The sequence below is a fragment of the Triturus cristatus genome, chromosome 9, assembly GCF_964204655.1.
Source record: "Triturus cristatus chromosome 9, aTriCri1.1, whole genome shotgun sequence".
NCBI classification, from domain to species: domain Eukaryota; kingdom Metazoa; phylum Chordata; class Amphibia; order Caudata; family Salamandridae; genus Triturus; species Triturus cristatus.
Genome location: NC_140592.1, coordinates 720,064,679 through 720,085,156, shown reverse-complemented (window position 1 = coordinate 720,085,156; position 20,478 = coordinate 720,064,679). Strand labels below are relative to the sequence as shown.

At 45.4% G+C, this 20,478-nt stretch overlaps 1 pseudogene across 1 annotated transcript in view; it reads right to left on the bottom strand.

Annotated features, from left to right (window-relative positions):
- The window catches only part of LOC146798600 (solute carrier family 22 member 6-A-like), a 540,325-nt pseudogene that overhangs the window by 465,384 nt on the left and 54,463 nt on the right, over positions 1–20,478 (bottom strand). Inside the window, exon 2 of the transcript XR_014969190.1 lies at positions 9,112–9,215. The product of XR_014969190.1 is annotated as a solute carrier family 22 member 6-A-like (transcript). The remainder of the gene's footprint in view (positions 1–9,111; positions 9,216–20,478) is intronic.

Below are 20,478 nucleotides of genomic sequence, written 5' to 3'. Positions count from 1 at the left end.
GACGTTTATATATATTTCCCCCCACCCCCTCCATAACATGCAGCAGCGCCAGCTTTGGTGCTCGGATAAGCTCCCATCCCAGAACCTCTGAAAGACAGGTGAAGACTCCCCTCCAGAAGCGATCCAATGCCATGCAGTGCCAAACTGTGTGTTTAAATGTACCCTCCGCCCGCCCACAACGAAGACAGTCCGGAGAGGCGATCATCCCTGCCCGCCACAATCGTGTCCTGGTGAAATACCCCCTGTGTAGGTATTTGAATTGGACTAGGCGTAAGCAAATTGCTATGGCCGCCCCTAGTGGGGCTGCCAGGGCCTCCGTCCAATCCTCCTCCACCAGTCCATCTACATCTGCTTCCCAGTCCCCCCGAAGTTTCCGTAGTGTAGGGGAGCAGTGTATGACCAGGGACCTATAGATGCGCGAAATCTTTTTGTCATGCAGGTCCCCCATAAAAACTTTCGCCTCGACTGGACTAAATTCGGGTATGGACTCCAGGCCCTGCATGCTAAGGGATAGCGCATGGCGCAGCTGCAGATAACGATAAAATTGCGCCTGGGGCATATGGAACTCCTCCTGAAGGTCCCGAAAGGATTTCAGAGTCATGCCCCTCAGGACATCACCCAGGGTGGAAATGCCAATGGCGTCCCATCCCCGAAACCCCTGAAGGGCCGCCATTTGGGGCAACCACCCATTATCCCACAAAGGAGTCTCCTGGGTCAGGACGTTCCACCAGCTCATGTGCCGCAGCGCCTGCCTCCAAACTGTGAACACCACTCGAGTGGCCAGTGGCAGCTTGCACCCCAGCCTTACCGAGTATAATATTGTATGTAGGGTGTGGTTCCCCATGAGATAACGTTCCAGGGCGTAAGCCGGGTCCTCCCTTTCCCCATACCACCACTCGTTGAGGACCAGCAGGTGCGAGGCCTGATAATACGAGAGGAGGTCCGGGGAAGCCAGTCCCCCGCCATAAGTAGAAAAGAAGCATGTTCGTATAGCCACTCGCACCATCCCCCACCCACAGAAACGGTCCCAATACGGAATTTACCACCCGGAACCATTTAGGCGGAATCGGATAAGGGTGATTCTGTAGCTGATAAAGAAGCCGGGGAAGCGCGACCATCTTGAAGATGGCTGATCGACCAAATAGTGTCAGGGGCATGCGGGACCAGGTCTTAATGTCCGCCCGAACACGATCCCACACAGGTATCAAGTTACGCTCCCAGGCCACTGCCAGTACATCCGAGAGCACCACCCCCAGGTATTTCAAGCCACCTGCCGCCGACTGGACCTCGGTCGCCCACGAGCCCACCTCCGTCCGGCCTCCCAACACCCACAGTGTGGATTTGCAGGGATTCATATATAGACCCGACGATTCTCCAAAGATTCGCATTATCTGCAGAAGCCATGGACCCGTCCTGTCAAGTGCCGTCAGAAAAAAGATGACGTCGTCTGCGTATAATGCTATTCTATCAGAAAGGCCCGTGGCCCATTCGAATCCCCTCACCTGGGCGTCTACCCGCACCCAGGCCGCCAGAGGCTCCATGGCGAGAGCAAACAGATAGGGCAAAAGGGGGCACCCTTGCCGCGTTCCCCTCTGAATAGCAAAGGTAGAGGAGGTGGCACCCGCCACCCGCACCGACGCCGTTAACCCCGTATACAAAAGTTTCACGTGGGAAAGGAAGCTTGGCCCCAGATTGAGTCTAGGAAGCAGAGCAAATAGGTAGACCCAGCTCAGGGAGTCAAACGCCCTGTCCATGTCTGCCAAGAGTATTGCCGCCGGTTCCCCAAACCACTGGATCGCCGCAATAGCTGCCTGCGCCCTTCTAATATTATGCCGGGTGGCCCGCTGAGGCATGAACCCCGCCTGATCAGGATGCACGAGTGATGTGATATGGGGCAGTAAGGGATTGGCCAACGCTTTCGCCAGAACTTTGGCCTCCACATTTAAAAGAGATATGGGGTGGTATGAGGCATGATGCTCCGGGGGACGGCCAGGCTTATGGAATATCACCACCTCTGCATGTCTCCAATCCGGAGGGAGACAACTAGGCCTGGGCCAAAATTCCATTCCGTTCGTGGAAATGCCATAATTTGGCATTTTCGCGTTCCGCGGAAAGCGCGAAAATGTCAAACTTTCCGCATTCCGCAGCTTAGCGATAATTTGTTTCTTGCTCGCGCTGCAAAATAATACATTCTTGCGTGCGCGCGATCGCCTTACCTGAATCCCCGCGTTCGCCGACAAGTTTTCCCGATCCGGTCGCGTTCTCCACTAGATGTTGGATTGTGTTGGTAGCCATTTGCGCTGTCTCGCGACAGTTCGCGCCCGCAGTAACGTCATGCGTCGCGCGATCACGTCTTTCTTCTCGCGATCATGCACCGCGAGACAAGTGAAAACAAGATGGATGCGCCCGCAAGCAACCGCATGGGTTAGTTGGCAAGCCGCGACCAAGCAGAAAATACAGCGAGCGGGCGGGAAAAAAACTTCCATCTTCGCGATATTTCCGCGTGTTTGCGAAGATTTTTAACATTTTCGCGATGATTTGCGAAAGTGAATTTCGCAAATTCCGCCCACCCCTAGAGACAACCCCTGTCCCGAGCCTCCTCCACTACCGAGCGGTAATGTTGAGCCAACTGCACATGGTACCGACGGAAAAATTCACTCGGAAACCCGTTAGGTCCGGGAGCCTTCCCAGTGTTAAGTTCCCCCAGGGCCGTCCCCAGTTCTTCATCTGTCAAAGGGGCCTCCAACCCATCCCGCAACTCGTCGGATGTCGCCCTGGGGAGCAGATCTATAATAAATTTCTCCACCATATCTGCCGACAGACATTCCCTGGGGGCATAGAGGTCCGCAAAGTATATAGCAAAACTCTCTGCAATTGATGCAGGATCAGTAATCGGGTTCCCCTCAGTGTCTAAGATGCCCGGTAAGGCTTGAGCGTGAAAAGTGCCCTGGCACAAGTGATGCAACATCTTGCTCGATTTGTCCCCCCATTGGTACACTCTACTGCGTGTTGCCAGCCATACCTGCCATGCCTCATCCATCAGCAGGGCTGCACACTCCTATTGGGCCCACAATAACCGGCGCACTTCCAGTGCACTCCCGGATTCTCGGCTTCAACGCTCTAGGATCTCTATGTTCACCTCAGCACAGGTCAACTTCTCCCTATGCTGCCTGCGAGCCGCTGCGCACCACGAGATATCCACCCCTCTCAGCGTGGGCTTCAACGCCTCCCACAAAGTAGCCGCACTAGACACGGATCCCACATTTACCATCAAATACTGAGCTATGGCCTCTTCCATATGCGCTGCATATTCAGCTTTCTGAAGATTCCACACTGCCAGGCGCCAACGAAACGGCTGCCGTCCCCTGCCTGCCTCCAATTGTATGAGCACTGGGGAGTGATCTGAGAGCCCCCGTGGCAGAATCGTTGCCGCCGCCACCCTCCCAGCCATTGTCCGGGGAACAAAGATGTAATCCAATCTAGAGAAGGAATGGTGGACTGCCGATATATACGTATACACCCGAGCTGCGCCATGGGCCCGCCGCCATGTGTCCACCCAGTTCAGTCCTGTCACAAGAGAATGTAATTTGGTTGGGAGATCTCTACCACGACCCTCCACCCCCCTGTCCTGTCCACACTTGTGTTCATAAAGTCATTCCAGTCCCACCCACCACAGACATGACATCCGGCATATCGGCCCACAACGTTTGTAGCCGCTCAATTAAGTTCCACTGCAACGGGGGAGAGGCATATACACTACCTAAGATCAAAGGTTCCCCACCGACTGTACCCCGGAGAAATAGGTAACGACCCTGCCCATCAATCCACTGCTGTTCGTGTGTGTAAGTGACCCTGCAAAGTATTAGGATAGTCACACCACAAGACCCTCCCACAAAGCCTGCATGAAAGACCTGTTGGAACCCATACCGCTGCAAGCAGAGGGCCTTTGTGCCCAGGAGATGAGTCTCTTGCAAAAGCAGAATATCTGCCTTCGCCGCTTCGCATGACAGAGTATGGCCCCCCGCTTTACCTTACCCAAGACCCCTCGCACGTTCCAGCTCAGGTTACAGAGACCTCCCTGCGTCCCCAGCCCCCCACCAGACATGTCAGCCATGGGGGATTGTATCACTGTCCCTCAGTATAATGGAGCCTCGGGGCGTGTGTACAACCTGCATTGGACCTGTAGTGGACGTGCGACCTGAAACCAACAACAACCCTTCCCCAACAAACCCCCCACCCCATTTCCCAGTGATTTTTTAAGTTTTTTTATTACCTAACTATAACTGTCACTTTAACCTTTTTTCAGTAAATTTCTTATTATCAATATATAAAAGATAGGCCTATTGGTTTTGTCAAGAAGTCATTGCAATGTCTGTCAATAAACATTTACATAAAGCATTTATAATCAAAACACTATTAAACAAGTGTGTGACTCTTTCAGCAGTAAGAACAACCACAAGAAGTACCTTCATTCCCAAGCTAAAGAGCAAAAGCTCCAGCTTGAGAATGCTCAAACAATAATAAACTTGTGCTCATGTTATATGGACCCCAGGAAAAACTGGGTTGTTTTTTCAGTATTTCATGGGACTGCTGTACTCCCTGCAGCTCCCACAACACTTACAAAAATGCTGGTGGTACCCTTGCCCAGATAAGGGCACTACCAGGTATGAAACTATATTTTAAGTAGCCCACTAAGGTTATTATTGGGTGCTTCTTTGCGGAACAGAGAATAATGAAAGAGTGACTCTGGCCACTCATTTATTATTCTTTATCCTCTATTAAATATTTCTTTAATAATTTCTATAGGTATCCTGGTCCCAGCACAGCTTTTTTGGCGAAGCGGGCACAGGAAAAGCTTCAGGGCCCCTGCAGTTCCTCCATCTCTCCAGACAGCACCCATTGTTTGCTGGCCAGAGCAAGCAACATGTATGTTCAAATTGCAACTCCTTCAGAGAGGGCAAAAATATTTTCCTTGCAATACTCATAGGCAGGGAAAAAACATGTTCGCTCCCTCCAGAGGCAGGAGCCATTCATCGAGCCCCAGGGCTGAAATAGGAGAGGGATACCAAAAGAAAAACAAAAAATGAATACAGCCCCAGGAACCGGTATCCCCGGTGTCCTACCAAGGCATGGGAAATGGGGCCTCACATCCCTCGCTAATAATTTTGAATATGCCTCAGGGTTTGTGGCTCCTGGGGCCTGACCAAGGCTCATGGAAGGGGTAGCACACCTGCTTCCCCAAAAATAAATCATGGCCTAAGGGATTTTGGTCCCCATGGCCTTTCCAAGGCTCTGGAGGGCAACATGCCCTGCCCCCCAAAAATTAATATTTAATCAACCCCCCTGGCCCTCCTGGGGGATTACTACCTTAAGGGGAAGGACCACTCCCATTGTTTTTAGGGGATCACAGATTCTTTGTGGATCTGTGATCCCATAAAAAAAACATTTTGTGGCCCAGAGTAAGGGCCCCACAGGGATCTACCTTCATGGACCAAGGTGGCAGAGTATCCCTACCTTGGCCCCACTGTATATTTTTTATTACTTATTTTCCGGACAGGGGACTGAGTTCCCGAGTCCTAAAATGGCTGACATCACATCTTTGTTGATGTGGTGGTAGCCAATCAGATATTATCTCTAGATCTGATTGCTCTGTGGATCCTTTGCAACATGACATATACATACATTTTAAACTGTCATTTCTCAAAAACTATTGAATAGATTAACAGCAAATCACTGCAAGTATGGTTTTTGAACAAAAACCTAACTTTCTGCCAAATTTGGTGTAATTCCGTTCAGCTGTTTTGGCTGTGGCTGTGGCTGTGCCTAATTCTGATATGGAAAACTGTTTGAAGAAAACTTGTTTGGGACATCCCCCACTTTTCCTCAGCCGCTGCTTGATGGACCACCCCATACCTTTCCAGTAAGGAGCTGAGGTTGATAATCTTTTTTTGAAAGGTTTTGTGAAGATTTGTGAAATGGTGACAAAGGGCCTGATTGAGATTTCGGCGGACAGGTTACTCAGTCACAATGGTGATGGATATTCCATCCGCTGAAATATAAATCCCATAATATCATATAAGATTTATATTTCAGCGGATGGGAAAACAGTCACCACTGTGACGGAGTAATCCATCTACTGAAATTTAAATCAGGCCCAAAGGTATTTGCAAACAAAAAATTATTTTCCTATGGAACCATGGTCCTAACTATACTACCCGCTACTGGGTAATTAAATATATCTCTCTCTACATATAAAACCTATTTTACCCATGCAATTTCAAATAGGAAATTTAGACAGCGATATAGAAAAATATGGCTGAACAGAATTACACTAAATTTACTATTGACTGGCCACAACATGGACATGTTGTGGCATGCATTACAGAACTTTGGGACATGGTCCTCATTAAAATGCATTGTAGTCAAAGCCAATTTATGAGGATCTCAAAAAAGAGCATTTATAATGAGGTATAACAGGTTTTATTCAGAATATAAATCATTTGTTGGTAGTACAATACTAAGTTTAGGAATTGTGATATATTCTAAAGTAATTTTTACCCTGTGTAAAATGCTGATCGTCCTCTGGAATTTGATTTACCATGTTTGAGAGAAAACAGTTTTCTCTTACGAGTTTCTCATAGAGGATAAGGAAGGTCCCCTCTGAAGCTTAAATCAGACCATATTGTATGTAAATTCACACTATCTTCCTCAGCCATGTAAGAATCAAGTCGGACATACTGTGCACTTCCAACAGCAACAGCATGCCAGTTGATTCCCTAATGTTCCACTGCAGTGTCCCACAGTGTTTTAATAAATAAGTAGAGTAGTAACAATCCTATTTATGACAAACGTATGTGACATCTAATGCCATTTTGATTGAATTGAAGCTGTAAACATTAAAACATTTCCTTTAGAAATTAACAAAATCAGGGGGTTAATTTGTCATGGAAATTATGATTACTGCTGTAGAAAGCAAAATTAGGACATATTTTGTATGAAATCTCAAATATCTTCCTTATCTATTTCAGTACAACATTCAGACATGCAGACTTAAACATGTACTTTCAACAGCAGCAGACTACCACTTAACTCCCTTTTTATCAACTGCAAGATTACTATGGTGTTCTGATGATCAACTAGAATGCTAACATTCTATATTTATGACAAAAGTGTGACACGCTTGTTTCATAAAGACAGAATTTTAGCACTCTTGTTGTTTATTAGAAAGAGGCGACCGAGTCGAGGGGGCAGTGGCAGCAACAGAGGGCAGCGGCAAGACGGACAGTGTCAGCACAAGAGACCGAGGAGGGAGGGGGTAGGGGCACACACACAGAAAACAGGGGGCAAGGGCAGCAACAAAGGGCAGGTAAGAGAGGTGATAGTAAAATGTACCAGGAAAGGAGGGGACATGGGTACGGACTCTGCCAATCGAGGGCATGGGGAAGGAGCAGAGACAGAAAAGCAAGATTACCATGTGGGGTAGAAGAGAAAGGCGGTGGTAACATAACATACCACACAGGTCAGGCTGGAGGGAAGAGGAAGTACAATGGACCATAGTGGACAGGAGAAAAACATTTGATTTATCATCAGTAATGCCTTCAATGATGGCATTTAACATGTCTTAAGTGAAGTTATAAGGAGTGCATGTCTGGGGTGCAAGTTATAGTAGCTTCACTAAGCTATAACAGGTGATTTTCAGTGTTATTAGATAGCCTTACATTAAACTTTGGGTTTGAATTAATTTTTAGGCATGTAAGCTAAAGTCATTTACTATACTTAACTATAATGTCATATTAGCCATTGTTTTTTTTCAATGCATTTCTGGGGATTTTAATGTAAGGGAAGATGATATTACCATACCTAACTATAGCATCTCTGTAACCTTTGTTGTTTCAGTGAATTTCAGTTTTTTTAATCATTTTCAGCCAACACCCCTGCTGCAGCCAGAGGTTGGCCAAACCCGATCCCAAAAAGTGGCCATCCCACTGCATCCTTCCCACTGTGGTCAGATTGTTGCCACTGCCTCATTCCACCTGCCTTCCGTTCTTTGTCTGCATGCCCCTGCCTCCTTCCTCCTGCCCTTGGTTGTCAGTTTTCTACCCAGTTACCATTCATGCTGCCCTCTGTCTTCCATCTGCATGACTCTGCCCCCTCCAGCCTGAATTCTCTTGTCCGTTGTTCTGCCACTCTCCTCCATTCCTTAGCCCCACTGTTCTGCATGTGTATGGCCCTGCTCCCTCCATTTTTATGCTGCCACTGTCCCTATGCTGTCACAGTTTATAGAATAGCACTAAGTGCAGTTCAATTGTAAAATTCAAAATGTATGTTTTGAACCCAGCTTTGAGTAATATCCAGAAGTGAAATATGTGCACTGAAAGGGAAAAAAACGTACAGTTGTTAGGAGGCACCATTTCTCGGATGGAAAGGTCAGTCTGGAGGCTTAACGCACTGGTGTAATGAAATGTGAGGGGGCCTCCCTGCAAGGTACGTGGCGGGGCCCCCTCTGGGCTCAATAAGGAGCTCTCTGGCCAGAGTGCTGTGCTGACGGGGCCTCCTGGAGCTTGGGGGCCCCCGCAGCGCGGGGCTGCGGCGGCCTGTGTTACGCCCCTGGCTTAACGATATCTGTTGTCCCCGCACTGAAGCTTGGAGGCACCTTGCAGTCTTCTGCTTCCTATGGTACCTGTTATCTCTGCGAAGGACTGAGGCTGTGAGCACAAAAGGGGACCCACTGAGCCCTGCTTCCTTCTTCAGGTTCAGCTGAGCTTGGGCCCTGATTTCTTTGAATACACTATTTGCTGATCAGTATAAAATGATTAATTCTCAGTATGGTGTATGTTGCTGATCAATATGTGCTGACCCTTCCTTTTGGGTTGGGGTAAACAGGGATTATCACATGATCGGTCGACTTGCAGGGAACACATAATCATGAACACATACTAACAAAACAACAATGCTATGAAATGTAACTAAAGTAACTACATGTTGCTCAGATTATTTCAAGCATTTCCATCTGTCTCTATGTTGTTGTCTAAGCTTAAGCACATGCTGCATCAGAGAAACATTACATACAAGAAAGAGCATTAATTCAAAAAGAGGTCTACGAGAACTCACCTGTCTGAAAGAAGTCCCAGCACGGCACCTCCCACAAGCACGCCTGTCATGTATATTGACAGGGCTAGCTGCTTCAGTGGGTGCTTCTCACACACCAGATTCCACTGTGAAGGAGAAACACTTTGTTGAAATTATCCTCCAGAGGTCAGTTGTTCATCATCCTACTCGTGATACAAGTAAAAAACTTTTCTTTAATAGTTGATTAACCATTTTGCTGCATTTACTAATTGTATCTTAATATTTCATAATAATCATTATTACTTGACTGTACTTGTCTCAGCCTTTGAAGCAAAGGTGGAGTGAAACATGCTGCCATTTGAGCCTGCACTTGTACCCTACACATAGATTTCGACAATGAATTCTTGCCCTAATAATCATAGTTACCTTTTGACTTAGACTTCTGGTTTGATTGCATGTTGTGATCTATATGAAAACTTTGACTTGACATGCATATTACTATGTTATTAACTCACCTGCCAGTTATGGATTCATCTATATACTCCAGATTTTGTATACTGAAAGCTATTAGCAAATTCCCAGTATAGAGAAAATATTCCATCAGAATATTTGAAAAAACAGTCGCTGTGATGCTACCGGATAAAATAAATCTGCATAAGTTGTACTCCACATTTTAAATGCTCAAAACATCCAAGAAAATATATTTAAATGGGTTGGTTGATCAAACTACCTGTGCACAGTTCTGTCCCACTTGAAGAACTCCATAACATATTCCTCCATTCTCTTCTACACCATTTAGCATTAAAGAAAGAGCCCCTCAAGGCTTAATCATGTCACCCATGCTTTTTAAAATCTACATGAAATCATTAACAGATCTGATCAATGGTTTAGACTTCGCCTCCTATACCTACACAGATGACACACTGATACCTCTGAAATTGGAAGGCCCAAAGGACATTGAAACATCAACAATCTTCAGCTGTCTCAAAGCCATTGACCAATGGATGACAAAGAACCACTTCAAATTGAATGCCTCCAAAACCAAAATACTCACCTGGTGTGACTGGTAATCATATGACCCTCTCTGCGCCTGGCCTGATGATCTAGGACCACCACCAAAAATATCTAAGCTAGTAAGAAACCATGGAATTACCATGGATGCCAAGGTGCTACTGAATGCACAAGTGTGTAGTAAAATCAAACTTTCTTACAATGAAAACACTGCAACATACCTCTCTGCACCTAGAATTCCCCCTCAAGGTACAAGCTACCATCTCTCTAATGGTCTGTCTCACGGCTCAACTTTGTCAACTATAAGAAGAACAGACAATTGAGAACGGTGCCACTAGACTCCTACATGCAAAGTGACCAGCACACATCTCCCCAGCCTTAAAGATAACATAACAGGTGTATTTGTAAAGCGCACGATTACCCGTAGGTGTCCTGGCGCTGAAGAACAGATGTTTATTGTTACCCAACTCAATGGTTCTCATTTTATCGACCTCAGATGGATGAAAGGCTGAGTGGACCTGCCGGGATTTGAACCTGTGACCATGAGGTCGAACACAGGCCCCTGCAGTGGCTGCTTTAAGCCACCAGACCCGGCTTAAGGGCTCTATACTGGTTACCAGTTGCCATAGGATACACCTTCAAACTGCTTTGTATCACACACAAAGCGATACATGGCAAAGGACCACTCTACATTTGGAACAAAATCAATAAATACATAAACAAAGAAACCTACTCTCAAGAATGGCTCCCTGATTCAAAATTCCTCCATTCCTATTGCCTCGGTAAGAAGGAAGTCTGGGGAAAGCACCCTTCACAGGTACTGGCAGTCCTTGCACCCCTACTTTCTACCATTTCCTCTAATCCTCCCAATCCAGGAGGGCTCCCTGCCCTTGCTGCTGTTGCATATGGCTCGCTTCTCAATATGGCCAAGCCCTTGTCAATTGTGTCTTGGAATGTCAGTGGTATGTTGCATTATGTGAAGCAAAAACGGTTTTCCACTATCTTCACACAAAGTATGCAGAAATAAAGAAATCTTCAAGAAACACACCTCTCTCTGACTGAGTCTCTTAAACCTAAATGGGAGTGCGTGGGCATGGTGGTGAGAAGCAGTAGGAGGGTGAATAAGAATGGGGGCCTAACCCCAACCACTGTTGCCTCCAAGAAATGCAGAGTAGTCATACTTATAGAATGGAAATGTCATTGTTGGGTTCTCCAGACCTCATCTGATGAGAAGAGGAGATGGGTTTTTGCAAAGGTGCGAGTGATGGGCAAGTCAGTGATTCTGTTATCCATCTCTGTCCTGAACTTAGACAGGGCTCACTTCCTGGCCCAACTGCCCAGAGTGATTGCGGCCTTTGGGTGCACACCTCTGATCTTGGGAGGGGATTAGAATCTACCCCTGATCCTGTCTTAGATGGCTTTGTCCATCCCAACTGCCATAACCAATATGAGTGGGCACTCCTTTGTGACATTTTAGAGGATCATGCTCTTGTTGAGGTTTGTGCCTCCTCCACCCGACGGACTAGGAATATAATTTATTTTTGTGCCGGAATAGGACTCAGCAGTGTATTGGCTATTTCCTACCTTCAGGGTGCAATTTCCTAGCTGCTGGCCTCTCGGAACACAGCCCAATAGGGTTGGATCTACATATGGAATCTGTATCTCCCCATCAGCTTGCTGGTAGATGAAAGCCTTTGAGTAGACACAACGTAAGCAGAAGGTCCAACTCCGATCCCACGTTGGTTCATATCTTGCAGATAATGAGGGAACCGTGGGGTCATGCAGGATCATATGGCCTGCCAGGAAGGTGACTTTGCAGGGTAGCCTGATGCAAGATTCTGCTGTAAACCTCAAACTGCTATCCAACATGTGGAACAGGAGGTAAATGATTTCTGGTGTAAATATGCTCAGACAACCATGCTGCAGCTTCGGAGGGATCTTGAGGTTTCCAAGTCCCTCCTTAATAAATATTCTATGGTAGCAGTGGAAAAGGCACTGGTAAAGCTGCAGTGGTGAAGGTACGACCATGGTGAGAATGTGAGCAGCCTCTTGGTGGCCCAACTGCGGCAGTGTAAATGTCAACTGTCCACACCGGCTGTTTAGGACGCATCTTGGACAGTCCTAACCAACCTCCTTGCCATTACTGACTGCTTTGCATTCTTCTACGCTCCCCTCTACTCCTCTAAGTTCCAGTCTTCAACAGAGCAAGCCGATACCTTTCTTGTGCCCTTGCACCTGCACATCCTTAACAATGAGGAATGGGGGTATTTCGAGGGGATTTGACAGAAGAAAAAGTGGCTGAGGCCATATCAGCCTTGCTTACTTGCAAATCTCCTGAGAGGGTAGCTTCCAGAGAATTTAATAAAACTGGCAAGCTTCAACGGATACCTTTATTGAAAAAGATGTACCAGGTGGTTACGGTGATGGCTCCTTGGGGATGATCTCTAATAAAGCCCCCATTACCCTCCTTCTGAAGGAGGACAAGAACCCTTTGGACTACGCCAGCTACCGATCTATCTTGCCTATTAATGTTGACCTGAAAATTGTGCCTAAAATAATCTGAACTAGATTAAGTAAGGTGATTCTGAGGTTCATCTACAAATCCCAGGTGGTCTTTGTCCCTGATGGATGTTCATGTAATCATCTTAAGAGGCTAGCATATCTGCTCTGGCACACGAGGAATGGTGTTGACAGCTGATTGACACTCTCCTTGGACACCAAAAAGGCGTTCAACTGAGTGGAATGGCCTTATCTCTTCCAGAAATTGTCCAGCAAGGGGCTGGGTACAGGCTTTGTAGGCAAGGTTTGTCTTTATGATTCCTCCTCGGCGAAGGTCATCTGTGGATGTTTCCTGTCGTGCTTTATTTTGGTCTTCTGGGGAACCCAACAGAGTTGCCTCCTCTACACTTCTTACTGGACTTGAGCCACTCTCTATTGTCATCCAATGGGAGTTGTAAGTGGTAGAGGTGAATGGGTGACAGCTAAATCAATAGGTTACTTCATGCCGATGACATCCTCCTTCTTCTATCGCACCTGAGGCATCGTTCTGAGCTGCCATGTCCATTATTGACCAGTTACCTCATTTGTCTTGCTACAAGATAAATTGGGCGGTGTGAAACTCTCCCTATTCTTCATGGGGACTACCAAAACATGTATACAGGCATATGACATGCGGGGGTCCTCCAGGGCCTTAAATATCCAGTTGTTTGCATAAGCAGGGCAGTGGTAGGTATGGTTGAAGACAATCTCTTGCCCCTTATCAAAAAAACTAAACATGACTAACTAAGTGAACATACCTCAAACTCTTGCTTTGGGTGAGTGTACAGGTAATTACGGTGATGGCTGCACCCGATAACATTATATGCTCAGGATGCCACCTCTCCAAATACCTCCTGCTATGTTGTTGGGCAACAAGGAGGATATCCATTCATATATGTATGTATTTATATATATATATATATTACCTACTGGCGGTCGCCAGTAGGTAGTTATAGTTAGAACCTATTTTCCATAGGAAATCCGCAACATTCTATTCCCAATAAGTCTGGCACCGGTTGACGAATCTTCACAAAATGTTCAAAACTTTTGGCCAGCTCCGGTCCGCTCCTATCCTGAAAGTTTCGTGGTGATTCATCAAGCGGGGGCTGAGAAAAAAGGGGACTCCCAAAACGCTTTTTCCCCATGCAATTTCCCATAGGACCTGTTGACGCAGCTACAGCCCGAACTGCTGAACGTAATTACACCAAATTTGGCAGAAAGGTAGACCTTGGTTCACAGTCGTGCCTTTTGCTTAAATGGTGTAAATTCGTTCAGTAGTTCCTGAGAAAATCAAAAGTAAAATCACATATATATCTGGGCGGAGCCTAACCACAAATCTCATCGTGAGATCTGATTGGCTGTCAGCACTTCATCCAAGAAGTGTTGGCAGCCATCTTGGGACCAATATGCATGATAGCACCTCATTAAAAAGCATTGCAGTTAATAGAAGGTTTTAAGACTTTAGTTACATTATAAATCATTTGTTGATGGTACCATACTCATTTTAGGAATTGTGGTATGTTCTAAGGTGATTTTACCATGTGAAAAAGCCTTCTGCTGGGATATCATAATACATGTTTGAGAGAAAACTATTTTTACATGCTTTTCCCCAGAGGTTTGGAAGGTGATTTATAAGCTAAACTGAGAGCATATTTTCTGTATATTCACATTATCTTTCTTAGTCATGTGAGAATGAAGTCTGACATTCTCAGTAAAACATGTACATCCAACAAGGGCAGAGGCTGTCAGTTGATTCCTTTGTGTTCTACTGCAGCTTCCCAGAGTGTTCCAAAGAACAACTAGAGCGCTAACACTCCTACTTATGATAAACGCATGGCACACCTGAAGCCATCTTGATTGGAATAAAGTGGTAACTCTTAAAACATTTAATTTAAAAAAGAACAAAATGAGGGGGTTCATTTTGCCATAGAATGTATGATTAGTGCTGCAGAAAGAAAAATTAGGGCACATTTTGAGAGACTTCTCAAATCCTCTTCTATTTCATTAAAGAATTCTGACATGCAGACTGAAACATTCACTTTCAATACCAGCAGCAGACTTCCCTGGTGAGCAGTAGCTTTACTACAGTGATCTAATGAGCAACAAGAGTGCTAACATTCTGAATTCATGGCAAATGTGTGACACATCTGAATGCCTTCTTCATTGAATCAAAGTAAAAAACTGACAGTATGCCTACTGAGGAGACTGTAGTAAATGAGGAAATTAGGAAACTTCATAACAAGTCTCCCAAGATGGCCACCAGAGACAAAAGAGCCCAAACGTAGCACAATTATCACCGGGATGTAGCCCAAGTATTGCCCAATGACAGAAATCCCAGAGTGTTCTAAAGAACAACTAGAGCGCTAACAGTCTTACTTATGACACAAGTATGGCACACCTGAAGCCATCTTGATTGGAATAAAGTGGTAACACTTAAAACATTTAATTTGCAAAGGAACAAAATGAGGGGGTTCATTTGGCCATAGAAATTATGATTAGTGCTGCAGAAAGAAAAATTAGGGCACATTTTGACTTCTCAAATCCTCTTCTATTTCATTAAAAAGTTCTGACATGCAGACTGAAACATGCACTTTGAATACCAGCAGCAGACTTCCCTGGTGAGCAGTAGCTTTACTACAGTGATCTAATGAGGAACTAGAGTGATACCATTCAGAATTTATGGCACTTGTGTCACATCTGAATGCCTTCTTGATGGAACCAAAGTAAACAAGCATTGAAAATGCAATAGGTCTCGCCCTCGTTTAAGTTAAAGCAATTCTGTTTGTAATTAGGTGGCTTTTTAGCTTTGCTTTTATTGGTGTTTTTCAAAATTTCATGTACATAACATGCATATATGTATATGTATGCATGCATTTATATTTGTATTTATATAGATATACAGATTATATATATGTTTATATATGTATGTATATATATACACATACATATATATAAAAGTTCCACAAGTTGCCCAAAGACGAAGCGCACTCGCACCAGAACAAATAACTCTGCAGCACACCAACAGACAGCGTGTCAGTTCCTTTTGATAATATTGCCCAATGCGTTTCAGATTCATACATCCTTGTTCACGGGCAGCAGCATTAGAAACCACAATGATCTCAGGGGACTCTCAATAAATACCCATTTTAATGTTGATTCTCATCAGGTGAGTCCATGGTGAATACCAAGCATTGTGGGATAGGTAGTCCCGATTATGATAATACTTCACAATGCCGCTAAATACATCTTGCCATTTTAGTAAACCATGATAAGTTTGGAAAACACACGGTGCTGTGATGCGCTAAATACCGCAATCTGGTGCTCTGCCAGGCTCCACTGTAATGAGGCCCCAGATCCGCTTTTCAGATATCAACAGTGGTGCAGCTTCCACGGCAGGGCTGCCGTGCATATGAAAGTTCCACAAGTTGCCCAAAGACGAAGCGCACTCGCACCAGAACAAATAACTCTGCAGCACACCAACAGACAGCGTGTCAGTTCCTTTTGATAATATTGCCCAACGCGTTTCAGATTCATACATCCTTGTTCACGGGCAGCAGCATTAGAAACCACAATGATCTCAGGGGACTCTCAATAAATACCCATTTTAATGTTGATTCTCATCAGGTGAGTCCATGGTGAATACCAAGCATTGTGGGATAGGTAGTCCCGATTATGATAATACTTCACAATGCCGCTAAATACATCTTGCCATTTTAGTAAACCATGATAAGTTTGGAAAACACACGGTGCTGTGATGCGCTAAATACCGCAATCTGGTGCTCTGCCAGGCTCCACTGTAATGAGGCCCCAGATCCGCTTTTCAGATATCAACGGTGGTGCAGCTTCCACGGCAGGGCTGCCGTGCATATGAAAGTTCCACAAGTTGCCCAAAGACGAAGCGCACTCGCACCAGAACAAATAACTCTGCAGCACACCAACAGACAGCGTGTCAGTTCCTTTTGATAATATTGCCCAACGCGTTTCAGATTCATACATCCTTGTTCACGGGCAGCAGCATTAGAAACCACAATGATCTCAGGGGACTCTCAATAAATACCCATTTTAATGTTGATTCTCATCAGGTGAGTCTATGGTGAATACCAAGCATTGTGGGATAGGTAGTCCCGATTATGATAATACTTCACAATGCCGCTAAATACATCTTGCCATTTTAGTAAACCATGATAAGTTTGGAAAACACACGGTGCTGTGATGCGCTAAATACCGCAATCTGGTGCTCTGCCAGGCTCCACTGTAATGAGGCCCCAGATCCGCTTTTCAGATATCAACGGTGGTGCAGCTTCCACGGCAGGGCTGCCGTGCATATGAAAGTTCCACAAGTTGCCCAAAGACGAAGCGCACTCGCACCAGAACAAATAACTCTGCAGCACACCAACAGACAGCGTGTCAGTTCCTTTTGATAATATTGCCCAACGCGTTTCAGATTCATACATCCTTGTTCACGGGCAGCAGCATTAGAAACCACAATGATCTCAGGGGACTCTCAATAAATACCCATTTTAATGTTGATTCTAATCAGGTGAGTCCATGGTGAATACCAAGCATTGTGGGATAGGTAGTCCCGATTATGATAATACTTCACAATGCCGCTAAATACATCTTGCCATTTTAGTAAACCATGATAAGTTTGGAAAACACACGGTGCTGTGATGCGCTAAATACCGCAATCTGGTGCTCTGCCAGGCTCCACTGTAATGAGGCCCCAGATCCGCTTTTCAGATATCAACGGTGGTGCAGCTTCCACGGCAGGGCTGCCGTGCATATGAAAGTTCCACAAGTTGCCCAAAGACGAAGCGCACTCGCACCAGAACAAATAACTCTGCAGCACACCAACAGACAGCGTGTCAGTTCCTTTTGATAATATTGCCCAACGCGTTTCAGATTCATACATCCTTGTTCACGGGCAGCAGCATTAGAAACCACAATGATCTCAGGGGACTCTCAATAAATACCCATTTTAATGTTGATTCTCATCAGGTGAGTCCATGGTGAATACCAAGCATTGTGGGATAGGTAGTCCCGATTATGATAATACTTCACAATGCCGCTAAATACATCTTGCCATTTTAGTAAACCATGATAAGTTTGGAAAACACACGGTGCTGTGATGCGCTAAATACCGCAATCTGGTGCTCTGCCAGGCTCCACTGTAATGAGGCCCCAGATCCGCTTTTCAGATATCAACGGTGGTGCAGCTTCCACGGCAGGGCTGCCGTGCATATGAAAGTTCCACAAGTTGCCCAAAGACGAAGCACACTCGCACCAGAACAAATAACTCTGCAGCACACCAACAGACAGCGTGTCAGTTCCTTTTGATAATATTGCCCAACGCGTTTCAGATTCATACATCCTTGTTCACGGGCAGCAGCATTAGAAACCACAATGATCTCAGGGGACTCTCAATAAATACCCATTTTAATGTTGATTCTCATCAGGTGAGTCCATGGTGAATACCAAGCATTGTGGGATAGGTAGTCCCGATTATGATAATACTTCACAATGCCGCTAAATACATCTTGCCATTTTAGTAAACCATGATAAGTTTGGAAAACACACGGTGCTGTGATGCGCTAAATACCGCAATCTGGTGCTCTGCCAGGCTCCACTGTAATGAGGCCCCAGATCCGCTTTTCAGATATCAACGGTGGTGCAGCTTCCACGGCAGGGCTGCCGTGCATATGAAAGTTCCACAAGTTGCCCAAAGACGAAGCGCACTCGCACCAGAACAAATAACTCTGCAGCACACCAACAGACAGCGTGTCAGTTCCTTTTGATAATATTGCCCAACGCGTTTCAGATTCATACATCCTTGTTCACGGGCAGCAGCATTAGAAACCACAATGATCTCAGGGGACTCTCAATAAATACCCATTTTAATGTTGATTCTCATCAGGTGAGTCCATGGTGAATACCAAGCATTGTGGGATAGGTAGTCCCGATTATGATAATACTTCACAATGCCGCTAAATACATCTTGCCATTTTAGTAAACCATGATAAGTTTGGAAAACACACGGTGCTGTGATGCGCTAAATACCGCAATCTGGTGCTCTGCCAGGCTCCACTGTAATGAGGCCCCAGATCCGCTTTTCAGATATCAACGGTGGTGCAGCTTCCACGGCAGGGCTGCCATGCATATGAAAGTTCCACAAGTTGCCCAAAGACGAAGCGCACTCGCACCAGAACAAATAACTCTGCAGCACACCAACAGACAGCGTGTCAGTTCCTTTTGATAATATTGCCCAACGCGTTTCAGATTCATACATCCTTGTTCACGGGCAGCAGCATTAGAAACCACAATGATCTCAGGGGACTCTCAATAAATACCCATTTTAATGTTGATTCTCATCAGGTGAGTCCATGGTGAATACCAAGCATTGTGGGATAGGTAGTCCCGATTATGATAATACTTCACAATGCCGCTAAATACATCTTGCCATTTTAGTAAACCATGATAAGTTTGGAAAACACACGGTGCTGTGATGCGCTAAATACCGCAATCTGGTGCTCTGCCAGGCTCCACTGTAATGAGGCCCCAGATCCGCTTTTCAGATATCAACGGTGGTGCAGCTTCCACGGCAGGGCTGCCGTGCATATGAAAGTTCCACAAGTTGCCCAAAGACGAAGCGCACTCGCACCAGAACAAATAACTCTGCAGCACACCAACAGACAGCGTGTCAGTTCCTTTTGATAATATTGCCCAACGCGTTTCAGATTCATACATCCTTGTTCACGGGCAGCAGCATTAGAAACCACAATGATCTCAGGGGACTCTCAATAAATACCCATTTTAATGTTGATTCTCATCAGGTGAGTCCATGGTGAATACCAAGCATTGTGGGATAGGTAGTCCCATATATATAAATGCATATGCATATATGTGCATATGTGTGCGTGTAGAGAGAGGTAGAGGTGTAGAGGTAAAGACGTAGAGGTAGAGAGGTAGAGGTAGAGAGGTAGAGAGTAGTAGAGAGAGAGGTAGAGAGAGGTAGAGTGGTAGAGAGTAGAGGATGAGTAATAGAGAGTAGAGAGAGAGTAGTAGAGAGTAGTAGAGAGAGTAGCAGAGAGTGAGTAGGAGAGAGTAGTAGAGAGTGAGAAGTAGAGAGTAGTAGAGAGTAGTAAAGAGTGAGTAGTAGAGTAGTAGAGATTAGTAGAGAGTGAGTAGTAGAGAGTAGTAGAGAGTAAGTATTAGAGAGTGAGTAGTAGATAGTGAGTAGTGGAGACTGAGTAGCAGAGAATGAGTAGTAGAGAATGAGTAGTAGAGTGAGCAGTAGAGAGTAGTAGAGAGAGAGTAGTAGAGAGTGAGTAGTAGAGAGTAGTAGAGAGTAGTAGAGAGAGTAGTAGAAAGTGAGTAGCAGAGAGTAGTAGAGAGTGAGTAGTAGAGAGTGAGTAGTAGAGAGAGTAGTAGAGAGAGAGTAGTAGAGAGTGAGTAGTATAGAGTAGTAGAGAGTGAGTAGTAGAGAGTAGTACAGAGTGAGTAGTAGAGAGTGATTAGTAGAGAGTAGTGGAGTAGTAGAGAGTGAGTAGTAGAGAGTAGTAGAGAGTGAGTAGTAGGGAGTAGTAGAGAGTGAGTAGTAGAGTGAGTAGTAGAGTGAGTAGTAGAAAGCAAGTAGTAGAAAGTGTGTAGTAGAGAGAGAGTAGTAGAGAGTAGTAGAGAGTGAGTAGTAGAGAGTGAGTAGTAGAGAGAGTAGTAGAGAGTAGTAGAGTAGTAGAGAGTGAGTAGTAGAGAGTGAGTAGTAGAGAGTAGTAGAGAGTGAGTAGCAGAGAGAGTAGTAGAGAGTAGTAGAATAGTAGAGAGTGAGTAGTAGAGTGAGTAGTAGAGAGTAGTAGAGAGTGAGTA